Below are 20,095 nucleotides of genomic sequence, written 5' to 3' on the forward strand. Positions count from 1 at the left end.
GTAGACAGCGCAGTGAAGAAGGCACTTGGTGACCTGCCCTTTATTGGTGCGTGCTTTGAGTCTTCACATTTTCACGACGTGTTGCATCTGTACAAGACATTGCTTTGGCCACTTTTGCAATATTGCCTTTAATTCTGGTCTCCCTGCTGTCGGAAAGATGTTGTCAAACTTTAAAGCGTGCAGAAGAGACTTAAAATAATGTTGCAGGTGTTGGATGGTTAGAGTTACAGGGAGAGTTTGAATAGGCTGGGACTATTTTCAAGTGTTGAAGCTGAGGGGTGACATTAAAGACGTTTATAAAATCATGAGGGGCATAGATAAGGTAAGCAATCATCATTTTTTACCCAGGACAGGCGAGTCCAAAATTAGAAGCCAAAGGTTTAAGGTGAGAGTGGAAAGATTTGAAAAGGAACATGAGGGACAACATTTTCACACAGAGACTACTGTGTGTATGGATTGAACAGCCAAAGGAAGTGGTGGAGGCAGGTAGAGTTACACTATTTAAAAGGCATTTGGATGGATAGTTGCTTTGGAAGTGTTTAGAGGGAGATGGGCCAAGTGCTGGCAAGCGGGACGAGATTTATTTAGGATATTTGGTCGGTATGGGCGATCAGACCGAAAGGTACTTTTCCGTGCTGTACATCTATGAAACTCTATTGCCTTTTGAGTGTATAACACAGGAACAGGAGGAGGCTATTCAGCTTCTGAATTCTGTCAGGCAACTTGTTTGTTCAATTGCTGAGAGTACAATACAAAAATGCATCATTCAGATTTTGATGGAGTTTTACAAAAACAGGAGAAAGGCTTTTAGCCAAGAGAAGCTGTAAGGAATGTGAAGAGGCTATTCAGGCCCTCGACCCCATTCCACAGGAGCTGCATGTGAGCACAGAGCTATTGGAGCCTGTCAGTCAGTAGCAGGAGGAGGACATCTACTTTCGCAAACCTTGGATCAGGAGGCAGTCACTCAACTGCCCAAGATTGGGACACAGGAATAGGACGCAGTCATTCAACTGCTTGAGACTGTGACACAGGGGCAGGAGGCAGTCACTAAGAGCTCGAAACTGAAGCACAGGGAAGTCTGGAGGTTAGTGAGGCCCCAGCATCCTGTTATGCAAGGACAGCAGGAGGTGACTCACTCCCCACCAGTATGGGACACTGGGAGAGAAGGGGAGTTTGCTTGGAGCAAATAGAAATATATGAATAGGTTGCATAGTAGTCCATTCAATCCTGCCCCAACATTCACTAAGACCACGGCTGATCTGATTGTGATTCCCTCATTCCATTTTACGGAAACTCCGCTCTCTGCAGCCTCTGCTCCGTTTCTTGGTCATGTAGCAGACCCAGATGCTGCAACAACACTCACCATGACTCATCCAGAAGGATGGGTCAAACAGGATAAGTCAGGATTTGAGGGGTCCAATGACAAGATTGAAAACACAAAATAAAGGTATTGTCAGATGTTCCGTACTCTCACATTCGCAATCCAACTCGCATAATCAGCCGATCCATTACATATTCAGGATGGAGCACTGTGTTGATCCGGCTAGTGTACAGCTGTATGCAACCCAGCTATGTGCAGAGTGAAACTCTGTGCAGCCTACACCAATACTTGATATATAATCCTGGGCTAAATACCCAGCGTGGGGAGCTGTGCAGTCCGCACTGGTTCATTTATATAAAAACCCAGGCTGTTGCATTGTTCGGTAACACTGTATTCGATCACTGCCCAGTGTCGTTAAAAATGTAACCAATGCAGGAAGTGACTGAATGTCCAGTTCCCATCCATTTACAGCTCCATATCTGCACTGTACCTTGACAAGGGGTGCTGCGAATGTGAAAATCAATGTGAGGAAGAGATATAAATGGAAACAATTTAAATACCAATAGTTCTGATTAAGGTGCATATCACTCTAGTATTTAAAGTTGACATAACTGAGATAATATCCAATGAGATTTTGAGAACGGTGCAAAGAAGTAAGAGGGGGATGGTGATGTTATCGTGGTTGCACTATAAGCCTCCAAATAATCAATGTGAATTAGAGGAACAAATATTCAGGGAGACTGGCGAGACTTGCAGGGGCAATAGTGTTGTCATAATAGGTGATTTTAATTTTCCTAACATAGACTGGGACTTCCAGATGGTTAAGAACTTAGATGGAACGTAATTTGTTAAGTGTGTTCAGGAAAGCTTCCACAAGCAATATAGAGAGGTTCCTATTGGGGAAGGGAGGGCTTCAAAAGTGAGACAGCTCGAGATCAAGGTCTATATATTCCTGTGAGAATGAAGGGAAAGTGAGACTGGTAGAGAGAACCCTGGATAACAAGAAATATTGAGGCTCTGACCAGAAAAAAAATGAGGCGTGGCTCAGGTACAGACCGCTGGGACCAAGGGAATCCCTGGAGTTACACAGGGGATACAGGAGCTTATGGAAGAAGGAAATCAGCAAGGTGAAAAGGGGGTATGAGATAGCCTTGGCTGAGCAGATTAATGTGAATCCAAATTCAGTATAAGAAAGAAAAAGAACAACTAGAGAGAGAATAGGACGCCTTAAAATCCAAAATGGGCATGCATATGTAAAACCTCAACAGATGGGTGAGGTCCTCAATTTCCCATCTGTGTTTATCATAAAGAAAGACATGAAGACCTGTGACCTTTGGGAGGTTAGTTGTGATATCTTGGTACCGTCCATATCACAGTAGAGGTGCTGATGGACATATTAGAATGCATAAAGTGAGATAAATCTCTTGGTCCTGACCAGATATATCCAAGAGCACTGCAGGTAGCGAGAGAAGACAGTTCAGGGGCCAAGCACCCGGAAGACTGGGCGATAACAAATGTTGTGCCCTTATTCAAGAAGGGTTGCAAAGAAAAGCCTGGGAAAGATAGACAAGAAAGCTTCATTTCTGTTTTCGGTAAACCGCTTGAGAAGGTTCTGAGGTAAAAGATATGTATGCATTTGGAAAAACAGAGTTTGACTTGGAGCAGTCAGCATAGCTTTGTGGCAGATCATGCTTTAGAATTTTTGTTCGAGATTTTGAGGAAGTGACCATAAAGGTTGACAAGGGCAGGGTGGTGGACATAGTCTATATGGATTTCAGTAAGGCCTTTGATAAGGTTCCACATGGTAAGCCGCTCTGGAAGGTTAGATCGCATGGACTCCAATGTAAACTGGCAAATTGGCAACACAATTGGCTTGACGTTATGAAACAAATGGCTATAGTGAAGTTATGCTTGTCGGACTGGAGGCCTGTGACTAGTGGAGTGCCTCAGTGGTCGGTCCTGGTCCCATTGCTGTTCGTTATCTTATACCAATGATTTGGACCAGAGTGCACAACGCAAGGTTAGTAAGTTTGCAGATGACTCTAAATTAGGAGGCATCATTTACAATGAGAAACATTATCAGAAATTGCAGCATTACCTTGGTCAGCTAAGGAAGTAGGCTCAGAAATAGCAATTTGAGTTTAATACAGATAAGTGTGACGTCTTGCATTTTGGAAAGTCAAATCCAGGTAGGAGTTTAATGATGAATGAGAGGGCCTTAAGGATTGTAATGGAACAAAAGGACGTTGGAGATCAGGTGCACGGTTGTTTGAAATTTGAGTCACAGATACACAGGACAATGAAGAAGGTTGTTGGCACACTGGTCTTCATCAGCGCATTGCGTATAGAAGTTGGGACGTTATGTTGCAGTTGTACAGGATGGTGGTAAGGCTGCAGTTGGAGTATTGTGTTCAGTTTTGTTCATCTTGCTCTAGAAAGGATAGTATTTAACGAGAAAGAGTGTAGACCAAATTTACAAAGATGTTTCCTGGGCTAAAGACTCTAAGTTATAGGCAGAGGTTGGACAGGTTAGAACTTATTTCTTTACAGCGTAGGAAACTGAGAAGGTTCTTATTGAAGTGTAACTCTTATAAAATCATGAGGGGCGTGCATGGGGTGAATACTTCAATTTTTTTCCTAAGTTTGGGGAATCGAGGACTAGAGGACATCCATTAATGTTTGGAAAGGATAAAAAAATATAAAAACGAACCTGAGGGGCAACGTTTTTACACAGAGTGTGGTATGCATACAGACTGAGCTGCCAGTGGAAGTGATTGAGGTGGGTACAATAACAACATTGAAAAGGCATTTGGACAAATTCACAGATAGGAAAGGATTAGAGGGATACAGAGCAAGGGCAGGGAAATGGAGTGAGTGTGGATGGATATTTTGTTTGGCATGGACCAGCTGGGCCAAATGGCGAGTCGTACTGGCTGTCTCGTACAATATGACTGTAAATGAGTGTGTTATGGAGTGAATGCAGAGTGGGGGAGACTGAGAAAAAATGTCATTGAAGGACATGTTCACAGGTTCAGAATGCTGAAATGAAGACATTTCGATAGTATCATGCAACACGGGTCAGTATTAAGAAGAATTATGAGTGAAAGGGATATTGCTGTGAGTTCAGGCGATGGAGACTTTTGGATGAGCATTTGTTCTGCAGCTTTGTAACTGGGAGTGAGGACAGCAGAGTCTTCACCTCACTGGGCTGAATCTGACAAAAATCTGTCTCAGTGACATTTTCTTTGAGTGTGACAGAGGGGTTGTATGCACGAGGCTGAGATAGATTCCTGATGCTATCTTACCAAACTCATCTCATTAACTACCCACCCCACTCTATGGTGTCCCTCTCATACAATGCCAGCTCGATTGTCCCACCCATCATGACTGGGGGTACTCAAAATCGCCCGGATGCCCCTGGATATTCCATGACCCCTGACACTGGGGCCATCTTTAAAAGGGCAAGGGGCACACAGTTGAGCTTTCTCAGTTGGAGATGTCCTGCACAGTTTACCCCGAGCATGGCAGATAAGATGAAATTACATCACGGTTTGTCGACAGGGACACAGAGGTCCTGGTGGATGGGCTAGTACAGAGGGGGACCATACTCTTCCCAGAGGGATCACACCACCAGACACACCGAACATGGTCTGAGCTCACCACCCACCGAAGTGCAGTATCTGCAGTCTGAAGAAATGTCCAGCAAAACAGGACAAGCTTCAATAACCTTCCCCACTCTGTTAGGATAAGGGTCACCATATTCTCTCTGCTCCCTCACACTCACTGTGTGTCTGTTATAGCAATGTTAGGTCTCATGGAATACAGGGAGAACTAGCCATTTGGATACAGAACTGGGTCAAAGGTAGAAGACAGAGCGTGGTGGTGGATGGATGTTTTTTTAGACTGGAGGCATCTGACTGTTGGAGTGCCACAAGGATCGTTGCTGGATTCACTACTTGTTGTCATTGACATAAATGACTTGGATGCGAGCATAAGAGGTCCAGTCAGTAAATTTGCAGATGACACCAAAATGGGAGGTACAGTAAACAGCGAAGAGGTCACCTCAGATTACAACAGGATCTTGACAAGATGGGCCAATGGGCTGAGATGTTGCAGATGGAGTTTAATTCAGATAAATGCGAGGTGCTGCATTTTGGGAAAGCAAATCATAGCAGGACTTATACACTTAATGGCAAGGTCCCAGGGAGTTTTGCTGAACAAAGAGAACTTGGAGTGCAGGTACATAGTTCCTTGAATGTGGAGTCGCAAGTAGATACGATTGTGAAGAAGGCGTTTGGTATGCTTTACTTTATTGGTCAGAGTATTGAGTACAGGAGTTGGGAGGTCATGTTGCAGCTGTACAGGATATTGGTTAGGCCACTGTTGGGATATTGCGTGCAATTCTGCTCTCCTTCCTATCGGAAAAATGTTGAGAAAATTGAAAGGGTTCAGAAAAGATTTATAAGAATTGGAGGATTTGAGCTATAGAGAGAGGCTGAATAGGCTGGGTCTGTTTTCGCTGGAGCTTCGGATGCTGAGGGATGACATTATAGATGTTTTCAAAAGTATAAGGGACATGGATAGGGTATATAAGGACAGTCTTTTCCCTGGGGTCAGGGGTTCCAGAGTGGAGGGCATAATTTTAAGGTGAGAGGGTTAAGATATAAAAGAGACCTACAGGGCAACTATTTCACGCAGAGGGTGGTACATGTATGTAATGAGCTGCTAGGTGAAGTGGGGGAGGCTGGTACAAGTGCAATAGTTAAGAGGCATTTGGATGAGTTTATTGAATAGGAAGGGTTTGGAGGGGTATGGGCCGGGTGCTGGCAGGTGGGAGTAGATTGTATTGGGATATGTGGTCAGCATGGACGCGTTTGACCGAAGGGTCTGTTTCCATGCTGTACATCTCTATGACTCTATGACTTATATTAATCTCTGTTTTTTGGTACACCATACTGGTGAGAAATTCCAAAGGGATATTCTCCATGATGAGCTTACAAAGACCCAACACATCCTGGGAGTTTCAGACATCCAACACAACAGAATATTATTTCCTAGCATAGAAAGTAAGGATATATTTTTTTTCTGCGTAAGATACTCTGGGCAGGTGCAGAAAAAGAGAAATCGTGTCCATCTCCAATTCGGTCCCCAAGACCCACTCTGCCACACCTAACACAGAGCTCCATTATATACGAAGCCTGCAGCAGGACCACATGCAATTAGTAAGAGTGCCTGTGGTCATTCTGTATTTAGGACATGCTGACGATAATCCCACATTGAATTTTGAGAGAAAATCTGGTGTCAGATAGACCCTATGAAGAATTTGCAACTGCATGGAATGGGTCCTATTGCAGATCAAAATCCTTCGAGCATTTTCACAAATATTCTCCAATGTCTCCAAAGAGATCTGGAACCCCCTACTCTCTCGCACAGATGTCACGAAGCTGCACAGTCTTCTCTAAGGGGACACTCTCCAACAAATGATAAACGGGACTGAGAAAGAGTGTATTCTTAGCAATAAACACCCGCTTCTCTGTATCAGATCTGTAAGAGTCTGTTAAAAGTGTGTGTTTTTAAAGTCAAATCTCTAATCTGGAAAAAAAAAAGCAGAATAAATCTCTCCTAGGTAGTCCATACTTTCGAGTTCGTTGATCAAATGATATCATTGTTTCTCCCTCAAGTCACACGTGGTGGCTCAGTGGTTTTCACTGCTGACTCACCGCACCCGGGTCACGGGTTTGGTTCCAGTCTTGGGTGACTGGCTGTGTGGAGTTAGTATGTTCTCAACTTAGTCTGCGTAGGTTTCCTCCCACAGTCATAAACATTTGCATGTTAGATGAATTGGCCATTGCGAAATCGCTCATAGTGTTCCAGAATCTGTCAGTTCAGACATTGGTCAGGATAAATATAGAATGGTAGGAGAATGGGTCTGGGTAGGTTCCTCTTCAGAGGATCGAAGTTGACTTGTTGAGCCCAAGGGCTTGTATCCACACTGTAGGGATTCTACGAATTCTAAATCACCCAAGCAAGGTACCCCCCTCGCTGCCCACAGTTTAAACCTGGAATCCATTATCCCCGGTTGACAACCAGGTATACCAATTAACGGGGTAAGAAACATGGTTTTGGCTGTATTGCCCTCGATCTGACGCATAGTTCTTCAAGTTTTAACAGTATTGATAATCGTTAGTTTTTGACAATACTCCATAAATGTTGTCATTTTATCTCAGAACAACAGACTAATAAGGGTTCACTTTTTCTGAGAGGGCTCAATGTCTAGCCGTATTGACGCCGAGTCCTCAGCGGCCCAGGCACTAACATAGGATGATAGAAAAAAGCTTAATTGATTGCTTTTAATCTGGGATATCTACCCCCCACAATCTGTGGGGCAGTTGCAATTTTGTTAGCTTGATAAGGAATCACTTATGGTGCCAAATAAAAGAGCTAAACTAGCCATTCTGTTTCCTCAGTATCTGTCTGGGAAACATCAAAGAAAGCATTCGCACGGGGTCTAGGAAATGAGGAACGACATTCATTTTAATAACAGATATCTGATCTGGCCAGGATATTTGAAATGCCTCCCATTTTGAAGGTCTTGTTTAATTTTGTCAAACAAATGGACACAGTTCACGTTAAATAAATGATCAAAGACAGATATTTCCCACTTCTGCTGCATCCTAAGGGATAATTATTCCCTTGGCATAAGCCTTAGCAATTTCCCATAGAATGGATGGGTTGCTGGTTGAATCTGAAATAATGGCTAAGAAATATCTGAATTCATTACAGAAATACTCAACGAACTAGCTAGTCTTAACAATAAAGGGATACGTTCGCCAGTGTCTCGAATCTGTTATATTTCCCTAAATCTTTCTCAATAAGTATGGTCACAAATGGTAATATTCCCAATTGTGCAGGATGCCACCGAATCTAAGATTGTTGCAGGATGGGGAAGAAATCAAACCTGGTGTGGCATTTCTGTGGGTTAAAGAAGATATTAAAAGTTCTATTTGTGAGGTAGATGTGCCTCCAGACATCCGCCAGCTCTAGTTCAGCACACAAATCCACCAATTGGTTACATTATAATGAGGGTATTGAGGGACCTTCGGACATTCTGTCCACCGTGGGTTCCATAAGACAGTTGAAATCTCCTTCTACAATAATGAGCCATGATGCAAGATAACTGAATTTGGAAAATGCATCTTCCAGGATTTTAAGAGGGTGCGCCGGGGTGGGGGTGAGGGGTCGCAATTACTATTCAAAATATTGGATTATTTACCATAGTTCAAGGCTTGGGGGATTATGATCCTTCCGTGAGTATCAAAGACAATCTAGTAATTTAACTGGGAGATTCTTCTTATCCAGTATGGCTTCTCCCACACTCCTAGTATTAAAAGACGAAAATAAAAACCCGTTCAAACCCGCCCTGCTATAATGTCAAATGTTCCTAGTCATCGAGGTGCATCTTCTTCAATAGGACAAAATCCACCCTCTCTTTGTTAAGACTAGAAAGTAAGTCTTTCCTCTTGACTGGGCAATGGCTCCCCTTAATATTCCAGGTGCACCATTTTAGCATATCATTTTCCAGAACAGACTGTAGCAACATTTGAACTCGAGAGAGGAAGAACTCGAATTACTGATCATTAATAAACAAAGTCTCATAGAGCTAAATAACTACACAATCTAAAACTATTACAACTGACAAGCTCTCAAAACTTTCCAAAACTAAACATATAAAAAAAAACAAAAAAACTAAAAAAATCGATAGGGGAATTTAAAATGTCCACAAAGTTTTCGCTTTCTCTGCAGAATCAGACGAGTTCATGGATCCATTAAATGCAATACGGAGAATCGGTGGGTACCAGAGGGAATACTGATTCCCGAGTTTCCTTACTCTTCTCTTGAGAGGTGTTAGACTTGGAAGCAGGTGAGCATTTTGGTGATAGCGATCACAATGCTGTTATGTTTACTTTAGTGATATCAAGGGATAGGTGTATACCACTAGGCAAGAGTTACAGCTGGGGAAAGGCAATTACAATGTGATTAGGCACGATTTAGGAAGCATAGAAGGGAGAAGGAAACTGAAGGGGATAGGCACATAAGAAATGTGGAGTTTATTCAAGGAAAAGCTACCGTGTGTCCTAGATAGGTATGTACCTGTCAGGCAGGGAGGTAGCTGTAGAGTGCGGGAGCCATAGTTTACAAAGGAAATGGAATCTCTGGTCAAGAGAAGAAGAATGCTTTTTTTTAGGATGAGATGTGAAGGCTCAGTTAGGGCGCTTGAGGGTTACAAGGTAGTCAGGAAAGACCTAAAGGGAGAGCTCAGAAGAGCCAGGAGAAGATATGAGAAGTTGTTGGCGGATAGAATCAGGATAAACCCTAAGGCTTTCTGTAGGTATTTAAGGAATAAATGAATGACGAAAGTAAGATTAGGGCCAATCAAGGATATTCGTGGAAAGTTGTGTGTGGAGTCAGAGGGGATAGGGGAAGCACTAAATGAATGTTTTTCAACAATATTTTCAACATTTTCTGGAAAATGACAATGTTGTCGAGGAGATTACTGAGATACAGGCTATTCGACTAGTTGGGATTGAGGTTCACAAGGAGGAGGTATTAGAAATTCTGCAGAGTGTGATAGTCCGTAAGTCCCCTGGGCCGGATGGGATTTATCCTAGGATCCTCTGGGAAGCCAGGGAGGAGATTGCCGACTCTTTGGCATTGATCTTTAAATCGTCATTGTCTACAGGAATAGTGCCAGAAGACTGGAGGATAGCAAATGTGGTTCCCCTGTTCAGGAAGGGGAGTAGAGACATCCCTGGTAATTATAGGCCAGTGAGCCTTACTTTAGTTGTTGATAAAGTGTTGGAAAAGATTATAAGAGATAGGATTTATAATCATCTAGCAAAGAATAAATTGATTAGGGATAGTCAGCACGGTTTTGTGAAGGGTAGGTAGTGCCTCACGAACCTTATTGAGTTCTTTGTGAAGGTGACCAAACAGGTAGATGAGAGTAAATGGGTTGATGTGATGTATATAGATTTCAGCAAAGCGTTCGATAAGGTTCCCCACAGTGGGTTATTGTACAAAATGCGGAGTAATGGGATTGTGGGAGATATAGCAGTTCGGATCAGTAATTAGCTTGCTGAAAGAAGACAGAGGGTCGTGGTTGATGAGAAATGTTTATCCTGGAGTCAAGTTAGTGGTGGGTCGGTGTTGGGTCCACTGCTGTTCGTCATTTTCATAAGCGAGCTGGATGTGTGTAGAAGGATGGGTTAGTAAATTTGCAGATGACACTAAAGTCGGTGGAGTTGTGGATAGTGACGTAGGATGTTATAGGTTACAGAGAGACATAGATAAACTGCAGAGCTGGGCTGAAAGGTGGTAAATGGAGTTTATTGTGGACAAGTGTGTGGTGATTCACCTTGGTCGGAGTAAACGGAATGCAAAGTACTGGGCTAATGGTAAGATCCTTGGTCGTGTAGATGAGCAGAGAGATCTCGGTGTCCAGGCGCACAGATGCTTGAAAGTTGCCACCCAGGTTGACAGGGTTGTTAAGAAGGCATACAGTGTTTTAGCTTTTATTAATAGAGGGATCAAGTTCAGGAAGCATGAAGTTATGCTACAGCTGTACAAAACTCTAGTGTGGCCGCACTTGGAGTATTGTGTACAGTTCTGGTCACCGCACTATAAGAAGGATGTGGAAGCTTTGGAAATGGTGCAGAGGAGATTTACTAGGATGTTATCTGGTATGGAGGAAAGGCTGAGGGACTTGAGGCTGTTTACGTTAGAGAGCAAAAGGTTGGGAGGTGTCTTAATAGAGACATATAAGATAATCAGAGGGTTAGATAGGGTGAGGCTTTGTCCAATAATGGTGACAGTGAAGATGAGGGGGCATAGCTTTAAATTGAGGGCTGATAGATATGGGACAGATGTCAGAGGTAGTTTCTTTACTCAGAGAGTATTAAGTGCATGGAATGCTTTGCGTGCAACGGTAGCAGATTCGCCAACTTTAAGTACATTTAAGTCGTCATTGGACAAGCATATGGGCGTAAATGGAATAGTGTAGGTTAGATAGGCTTCAGATTGGTATGACAGGGTGGCGCAACATCGAGGGCCGAAGGGCCTGTACTGTGCTGTAATGTTCTATGTTCTATTTCATCAAAGATGTTTTTCTGAATCACCGCCGCCGAAACGTTTCGAAAGGACATAATCCTGGAGCCCGTGAATTAAAGGCATTGGATCTTTCTGCTGGCTTCTGGAAGCTTCCATTAGTCTTTGTTTATCCCCATAACTATGTAACCGCACGAGGACAGGGCGAGAGCGCTGGTCTGAGCCTGTCCTGTGCATCGTAACCCGATGGACTGTCTCAGTCTTCACCCGTCCCTCTTCAGTTTCGAAGTGAAGGAATCGCTGCAGCCAGTTCTCAAAAAATACTCACTGGCTGACCACCTGCTGTCTGGGCCAGCAGACCGACGATGTGAACATTCTTCATCCTGCCCCTGTTCCCAAGGTCGTCATCATGTTCAATTAAGATACAGACCTGTTTTTCAACGGTGAGGATCCTCTCTTGTGAGGAATTTATCGCAGACTCTGTCATGCAGTTCGGCGCTTGACATCGTCCAGTTGCTGCTCGTGTTTTTGGAGCACGTCTGAGAGCCGTTGTGGTTCTAGCCACGGCTGAACCTTTTTTCAATCATAGCTTCAACCATTTCACATAACTGGGTGAACTCAGTGACCAAGGCCTGGTGAGTAACTGGGTCCATGGAACGAGCAGAGTGGGTTGCAGCTACAGCCTCAGGCATGCTCGATGCTTCTGATGGGAGCACCGTGTGTTGGGACTGACTCGATCCTTTCCCATGTTTTGTCATCTCCACTTGACAAACCGGGATCAGTAAAGATTCTATCACTCTTTTAGGGTTGAATTTTAAGTAAGTTGCTGGGGTGGAGTGGGTTCGGGAACCATTTTGCCCGTGCTGTGATGCAGAGCCCAACAAAGCAAACCTTCCAGATCACCACTATCTTGGATTTCCCCCTGAACATTTTATCAATATTATCATTTCGGTTTGCATTAAATTCCTGGATGTTCTGGAGCAGTGTGATTTTGTATCACTGTCTACATTTTCCCCTACACTGCAAATTGCTGCCCTTTCCTCGATAATCCTTGACTCTGTTGTTACTTATGAACCTTCTGTCTGTTCCTCAAAAATATTCAATATCTCTTTCTCCAAAGCTCTGCGGGGAAGAGAGTTCCAAATACTCTCACCACTGAGAAAACAAAAGTTAACTTCAACTGTGTGTGAGATCATTTTTGTCCCCTCACCTGAGAAAGGATATAATTAATTTGGAAACAGTTCAGAGATGTTTCACTTAATGTATTCCAATGATGAGGGTTTTATATTATGAAGGCTTTAACAGGTTACTCTTGGAATGAGAGGTGATCTTATGGAAACATACAAAACCTAGAGGAGAGTGGATCAGATTGATACCCACTGGGTGTTTGTATAGTCCAAACTTCTATTCATTTTTATAGAATCTCGACAGTGTGGAAGCAGGACATTTCGTCCATCATGTCCACATTGACCCTCAGAACTGTATTCCCCCCGGACCTGCCACCCTACTCTATCCATGTAACCCTGCATTTCCCATCACTAACCTATCTAACCTACATATCCCTGGGCACTATAGGAAATTTAGCATGGCTAATCCACTCTAAGCTGCATATCTTTGGACTGTGGGAGGAAATTGGAACACTGGTAGGAAACCCACACAGACATGGCGAGAATGTTCAAAATCCAAATTGAGGGTTGCCAGAGGTTGGAATTGAACGCAGCTCTTTAGCGATGGGAGGTAGCAGTGCTAACCACATATCCACTATGTGAATCCGTTAGTTCTATTACTTACTTGTGGCTGACTTAAGAAATCTGCCTGACTTGTTCCTGTCAACGAACCTGACCCAGTCTGAGACCTTTATCATCAGCCATATCACCAACCTGATTACATTTAAAATTTGTTGTGAGCAGTGGAAGAGTGGGACTAGAAAAGGAAAGAGTGACACCCGCCATCCTCAGTCACAACTGGAGTGAGAAAAAAATCACAAAGTGGTATTTCATTCCAGTGGGAATTCTCTTTCCCAGAATTTGGGATGGCCAGATATTAAAATTATACCGAGACTGGCTTTGTCTATAGACAGGTGAATCAGAGATAATGGTGCATGGAGAGTAAAGTGCAATTGGGACCACAATGAGATGAGCCACGACCTTATTTACTGGTGAAGTCATGTCAATGGGCCGAATGGCCCCCTTGTGTTCCTCAGCCCTGTGTTCTGATGTTTCATTCAGCCCTTCGGACCTGCTGCACAGGGGCAGATCGAGGCCACTCCGACGGTTAGGTGCAGTTGCGGAAATGTATTTGGAAAATCCAGGCTGGGCCAGAAAGTGCCCCCCCACAACTCCCCCTCCCCCCCCCCCCCCCCAACCCCCAATCCCTGCTTCCAGGCTTCCCCTCTCTGTAAATTCCGCTCCAGATGAGGAACATATTGCAGCCCCAAATACGCTGGGAATACAACCCCATACCCCCCATGCAGGGTTAAAACAACAAAACCTCTGCCCTCCCTGAATGCAACATTTTACAACACGATTTCCATGAAAATAACTTTCCAAACGCATAGCATGTGAAATTAATAAATAGGAACAGGAGTAGGTCAATCGGCCCCTCAAGCTCGCCTTCTCATTTAAAAAGAACATGCCTGATCTACTGCAGGGCTCAACTCCACTTTCTTGTCGACTCCTTGTATCCTTCCACACCTCACTGAGTCAGGGAATTCCAGACATTCACTACCTTCTGAGAGAAGACATCGTTTTGCATCTCAGATTGAAATCGATGTTCCTTATTAGAAATCTATATCCTCGAGTTTGACACTTTGCCCAAGAATGGAGACAACTTCTCAACATCGAATTTCTCAAGCTCCTGCTGTGTCTTGTATGTTTCAGCAGTATCACTCATCATTCATTTAAACCCAATGAATCATCGCGTCACCTTTTTAGAGATTCTCTATAACTAAATCCTTTCATCGCAGGAAAATTCCTAATGTACCAACCTAGTTCCTTGCTGCATCAGCATGCTGACGTAATATTTCATACACAGGAAGACTCCAAACCCTTTGTACCGCTCCTTTTCTGGCAGTCCTCTCCATTAAATAACAGCCTGCCTTATGATTCTCAGTTTCATCCTCAAACTCAGAAGCATATTGCACTCAGCTCCGTCCTTCAGGCTATCAGTATAGATTGTAAATAACTGATGCCGACTGATATTTGTGGTACTCCAGCAGATACACCCTTATCATAAAGATCCATTAATCCTGACTCTTCGCTTTCTGTGTAAACCAATCATCATCCCATGTTAATACAGTATTGACGTCCTCGAACATCTGTTTTGTGTAAGAACATTCATTTTGTAATACTTGTGGAAAATCTCTGGAAAGTTTTGCGTCTACCAGATCCCCTTTATCAAGTCCGCTTTTTACATTTTCAGGCATCTCCAGAAGTACTTTGCATGATTTTACAGGGCAAAATATCATTTCCCTTTCACAGACCCACACTGGCTCTGCGTGAAGCTTTACTAAATGTCCATGCTGGGCAGGTTTTCCAAACTACACTAGTCCCATCTGCTTTCCTTTGACCCATATGCCTCTAAGTGTTTCCCAGTCATATATTAGTCCAAATGATGTTAAATATTGCAGCTGTACACGCAATCTACCACTCTTTCTCTGGCAGCCTATTACATACCCACACCATACTCTGCATAGAAACGTTGTCCCTTCGTCCCTCTTAAAATTTCCCTCTAACACCTTAAACCCATTCTCTCTATGTTTGAACTCCCCCAGCCCGTGGAAAAATCTTGGCTATTCACCCTATCCATTCCTCTCATGATTTTATAAGCTTCTACAATGTCAGTCCGCAACCTTCTACACTCCATCTGATACTAACTTAAAGAACAAGCATTTAAAGATAAGCACTGCAAATTTGAAGCGATATTAAACATCACAGGTAACCAATACTCAGCCCAATCTTCATACTGTTATTTGTTTTTTCTCCATGTTACAATACTAAGGCGACATGAAACGCTTACTAGTGGCAATAAGAAGTTAAGCAACTGAATTCCTTTGTCTAAAGGGGATGATGATCACTACAGTGAAAACGTATCTGTGGCCATATCTATATAATACCATATGGTCAACATTCTCCCTCCTGGCCTCCCTGTGACTGTGTGTGGTTGTGTCTTCTTTATCTTGCAATCAATAGAGAGAACCCCTTTCCCCCACTTACACTTTAATTTAAACCCATTTTACAGAATCTTCTCATTCACCACTGCTGAAAGCCCGTTTACCTTTTGCCACACCCTCCTTTCCCTGCCACCCATCCCCCACTTCTGGCAAGGGATTAAAAGACCATTTTGCAATTGTATTTAGTTTTGAAGAAGTGTCACACTGGAACCGCTAACACTGTTTTTCTGTCTCTGCAGATGCTGACAGACCTGCTGAGTTTCACCATAAATGAATAGGCACAGAAAAAAAATCAATTAAACAAATAACTATGGATATTGGAAATAAGAGTACAAAAATGCTGGAGATACTGGCAGCTTTATAGAAGATTAACTGGACCTGAAAGTTTAAATCTGCATTCATTCCAGAAAATGGTGCAACACCTTTCGCAATTTCTTCAGCAACTTCTATTTTTGAACAATTTCCAATGACGTATGTCAAAGATGCCCAAACATTTTGTCCAACATGAAGCGCCGTACACTGGGAACTGAACAATAACGCATGGTGCAGAAGTTCGTTGACTCTGAAATTGCATAAGGTTGGCATCACTGACACTACAGAGCTCTGAATCATGCTCAGGGAGAAAAACAGAGGGAAACACGTTCACTTCGAACACAGAAGATGGCATTATGAAAAGGAGAAGATTCAGATTAGTACCTTAAATGGATTGAGTTTATGCAACAAATTGGAGGCGAGGCACCAAGGAAAGAATCCAGCAGAATGAGAATATGAACATGGAAGTATTTCCGCATCAGAAACCAGAGGAGGTTACTGAATAGAGGGCTGATGGGTGAATGGGTCTCGGTGTGAAATGGGGAACAGTCAGTAGAATTGAATTGTAAATAATGCAGGTAAAACTGGGTTATCATCTGATGCTGTAGATCTCAAAAGCAGAAGAAGCAGAGTTGTATTCAATGACAATCTGTAACATTTTGCCGACGATACTTCATCAGTCTACCATTACCATCAAGCCGATCCATGGTTCAGTGACGAGTGTGGGTGAACATGCCAGGGTCGGAATCACGTGCACCTAAACCTGATGACAACCCATTAATGCGACCACACCTAACTGGATACACTCCAAACAGCAGGATTAACATCTAATACAGAGGGAGAAATTATACCAAGACTAACAAATCAGATCTAAGCTCTGTTGGCCTGTCAAATCCATGCATAAATGTTGATGGACCATTACACAACTTACTGGAAGAGAGGACTCCACAAATATCCGCACCCTAAATAATGGAACAGCCCTGTACTTCAGTGTAAAAGATGCAGTATCTGCATCATCATTAGCCAGAAGTGTTGAGTCGATTATCCACCTCACCCTCACCATGATGCCCACAGAATCACAGATTCCAGTCTTCAACCAATTCAATTCACTGCACGTGACATGAAATAAACAGCTGGACACTGTAGATAAGGCAGTTGGCCCTGACACCATTCCTGCAATAGGACTGAAGACTTGTGCTGCACAACACGCCGTGCCCCTGGGGAAGCTGCTTCATTCCAGCTCCAACTCTGACAAATCCCTGGCAATGTGGAAAATTACTCAACTATATCCAATCCGCTAAGAGGAGGATTACTGCAAACTGACTCTTTACTAGTCCTTCAGTCCCATCACGGACAGTTAATTTGGTGGGTGTTCTAATTCGACAGAGCTGTCAAGCAACACAGAAATAATCTGCTCAGTGTGGTTTCCGCTAGGTTCCCATGTGGAGATGGTGCTGTTGTGGAGATGTCACTGGATTACTAATCCAGACCAGGCTAATGCTCTGGCAGCTGGTTCAAATTAAAAACAATTAATAAAATATCAAGATCTAAAATCTGGTGGCAGTAATAGTGATCTTGTGTTCAATATCAGTTGTAAACTTCGATTTCCTTCCCCAATGTACTTTCAGGAAGTGAATCTCCCGTGCTTTCTGGTCTGGCCTAAAAGTGACTCCAGACACAGAGACATGTGATAAACTCTTCAATGATCTCTGAATTGGCCAAACAAGATTATATCAAACTGCACTGAGGTCTTAAATGATAAACCCGTACCGAACACCAGGCCCCAGCCTCGTTAGTAGAGAAGGGAATCCTGTCGACCCTGCAGAGACCTCTTTCCTAATAGTTGAGAGCTTGTGACAATATTTGCAGAGCTTTCCCACACACTACACAGAAACATTGTGACAGGAGCAGGTCATACAACACATTGAGCTTTCCCTGTGCTCGTTAATGGCCGAACATCTCCTCAGTGCAGTTTTCCCCATACAATAGTCATATCCCTTAATATGTTTAAACATTGTGAATATAAAATGAGAACTGCTGTAGAGCCTTCAGCCCATCCGTTTTGCTCCTCCATTCAATATACAGGCAGTTCTCCAATAACACGTGTTGATTAAATACAATTTGGTTGCAATGTGATTCGTGAATCTTTTTTCTATAAAGTGAATTCCCGTTCACTGTGACGCGATTCCTTGCCAGGAACCAGCTGAACAGCAAAACCCTGCCTCAGGATCCTCTCTCTGAAAAATGTACAAACAATGTGTTCAGCTAAAACAGGAATGCAATGCACTCAGGAAGCCTTGAAACTGAGGCTGAATTTGGAAATTGTAGACTACATTTAGAAAGAACTTTATTTCCAACTGTGGAGAGAATCTTGAGGAGATCTGGAATTCCCCATTGGCACCACGTGGTTATTCAGTCCCCACGTGCTCTCTGGTGAAAGGTACAGTGCTCCAGTGAGTGACTGTAGTGTGAAAGTGTTACATTTACGGCACTGTTCCGTTATAACATGTGATTTAAAGGTTTATTTAGACTGAACTAGTGTGGTTGTTCGACCAAACTTACTTTTTGGTTTTTACTGATATTTTTGGGGGTTCGCCCCTTACCGTCTTTTTCCATAGACCCCATTATTAATATTGAAAGATTTTCGACAACACAGTGTTGCACAGAAACACAGTTACCGTGTTATTGGAGAACAACCTGGACTGATAGCTGATCTGCTATCTTCACACCGTACTCCTGCTCTATCCCTATCCCTTTAATTTCCAGAAATCCTTATTTATTTTCAGCGCCATGACTTCCACAGCCTGATCTGGGACAGAGTACCCCTGGTTCGCCAGTCTCAGAGTGCAGACATTTATTTTCACCTCAATGCAAAGCGGCCTGTCTGTACATGATACTGTGGCCCCTTGCTTTAGACATCCAAGCCAGGGGAATCACCATCCCTGCTTCCAATCTGTCTCGCCCAGTCAGAGTGTTATATATTTCACTGAGATCTCCACTCATTTTCCTAAACCGCATGGAACACAAGTCCAGTCCCCCCAAACTCAGATCCCATAACAAGTCTGTCATTTCAGATCAGTCTGGTCATCCTTTCCTGCTCTCTCTCAATGTCAGGTTTGTTCTCTATTAGGACAGAGACCAAAACTGCACACAATGCTGCACAATGTTCTAGATGGTGTCTCACCAAGGCCCTTTACAGCTGCAGTAAGATACTCTTACTCCTGTACTCAAATCCCACTGAAATGAAGGTGAATACTGCAGTTATCTTCCTACCTGCTTACTGCTCCTGAAATATTGTTTTCAGTGACTCGTGTACAAGGAGATACAGATTCCTTTCAATGTTACAGCTCCCCACTTGCTGGGTCTATATACGCTGGTCAGCGTGCCAATGCCATTCCAACTATTGACTCCTGGATTCAGAACTCACTGCCTTCCATGGACTCGGGGTCTGCACACAAATAAACAAAAATGTAGCTTAAGTTCCTTTATAGAGCAACATTTTTCAACCACTCCCTTTTCAAATGATAGGCTGCCATTCTATTGTTCCCATCATAGTACACAGCATTTCATTTCTCCCATTGCTCTTCATCCGCCACGTATTTGCCCAGTCATTTCACTTGTCTCAATCACCTTGGAGCTTTTTTACATCCTCCTCACCCACTCACAAGCTGACATTGTTTAGTGCTGTCAGCAAACTTGGGAATATTGCATTTGAGACACTCAACCAAATATATGATGTGTATTGGCAATAGCTGGCGCCCAAGCCACGATCCTTGCTATATACTCCTAGGCTTCCATTTAAAAAAAAACGTTGTTTTATTCCTACTCACTGTTTTCTGCCAGCTCTGTCCTTCGAGAACCATGTCCATGTATTAGCCCCAGTCCCACAGGATTCGAATTTGCACAATAGGCTTGGGGCTTTATCAAAAATCTTTCTGAAATTCCACTCGTATTGCGTTGATAGCTTCTACACAATTTTGCTAAAAGCCACTTTCTCAAAAATGATTCCTATTTCATGAATCTCTGTTGACTTTGTCTATGCCCATTAATTTCAGTCTGATACTTTCTCTAAACTGTTTAGTTGATAATTTAATTATATTCCCTTTTTCTCACCAAACTAAAGTTGCCTCGTATTACTAGGAAGTTTTCTTGTTTGTTTTGCTTTCTTCTGTGAAGGCATAACTGAA

This window comes from Chiloscyllium plagiosum, unplaced genomic scaffold (assembly GCF_037043375.1).
Source record: "Chiloscyllium plagiosum isolate Xiang-an unplaced genomic scaffold, Cpla_swu_hap1 HiC_scaffold_50, whole genome shotgun sequence".
NCBI classification, from domain to species: domain Eukaryota; kingdom Metazoa; phylum Chordata; class Chondrichthyes; order Orectolobiformes; family Hemiscylliidae; genus Chiloscyllium; species Chiloscyllium plagiosum.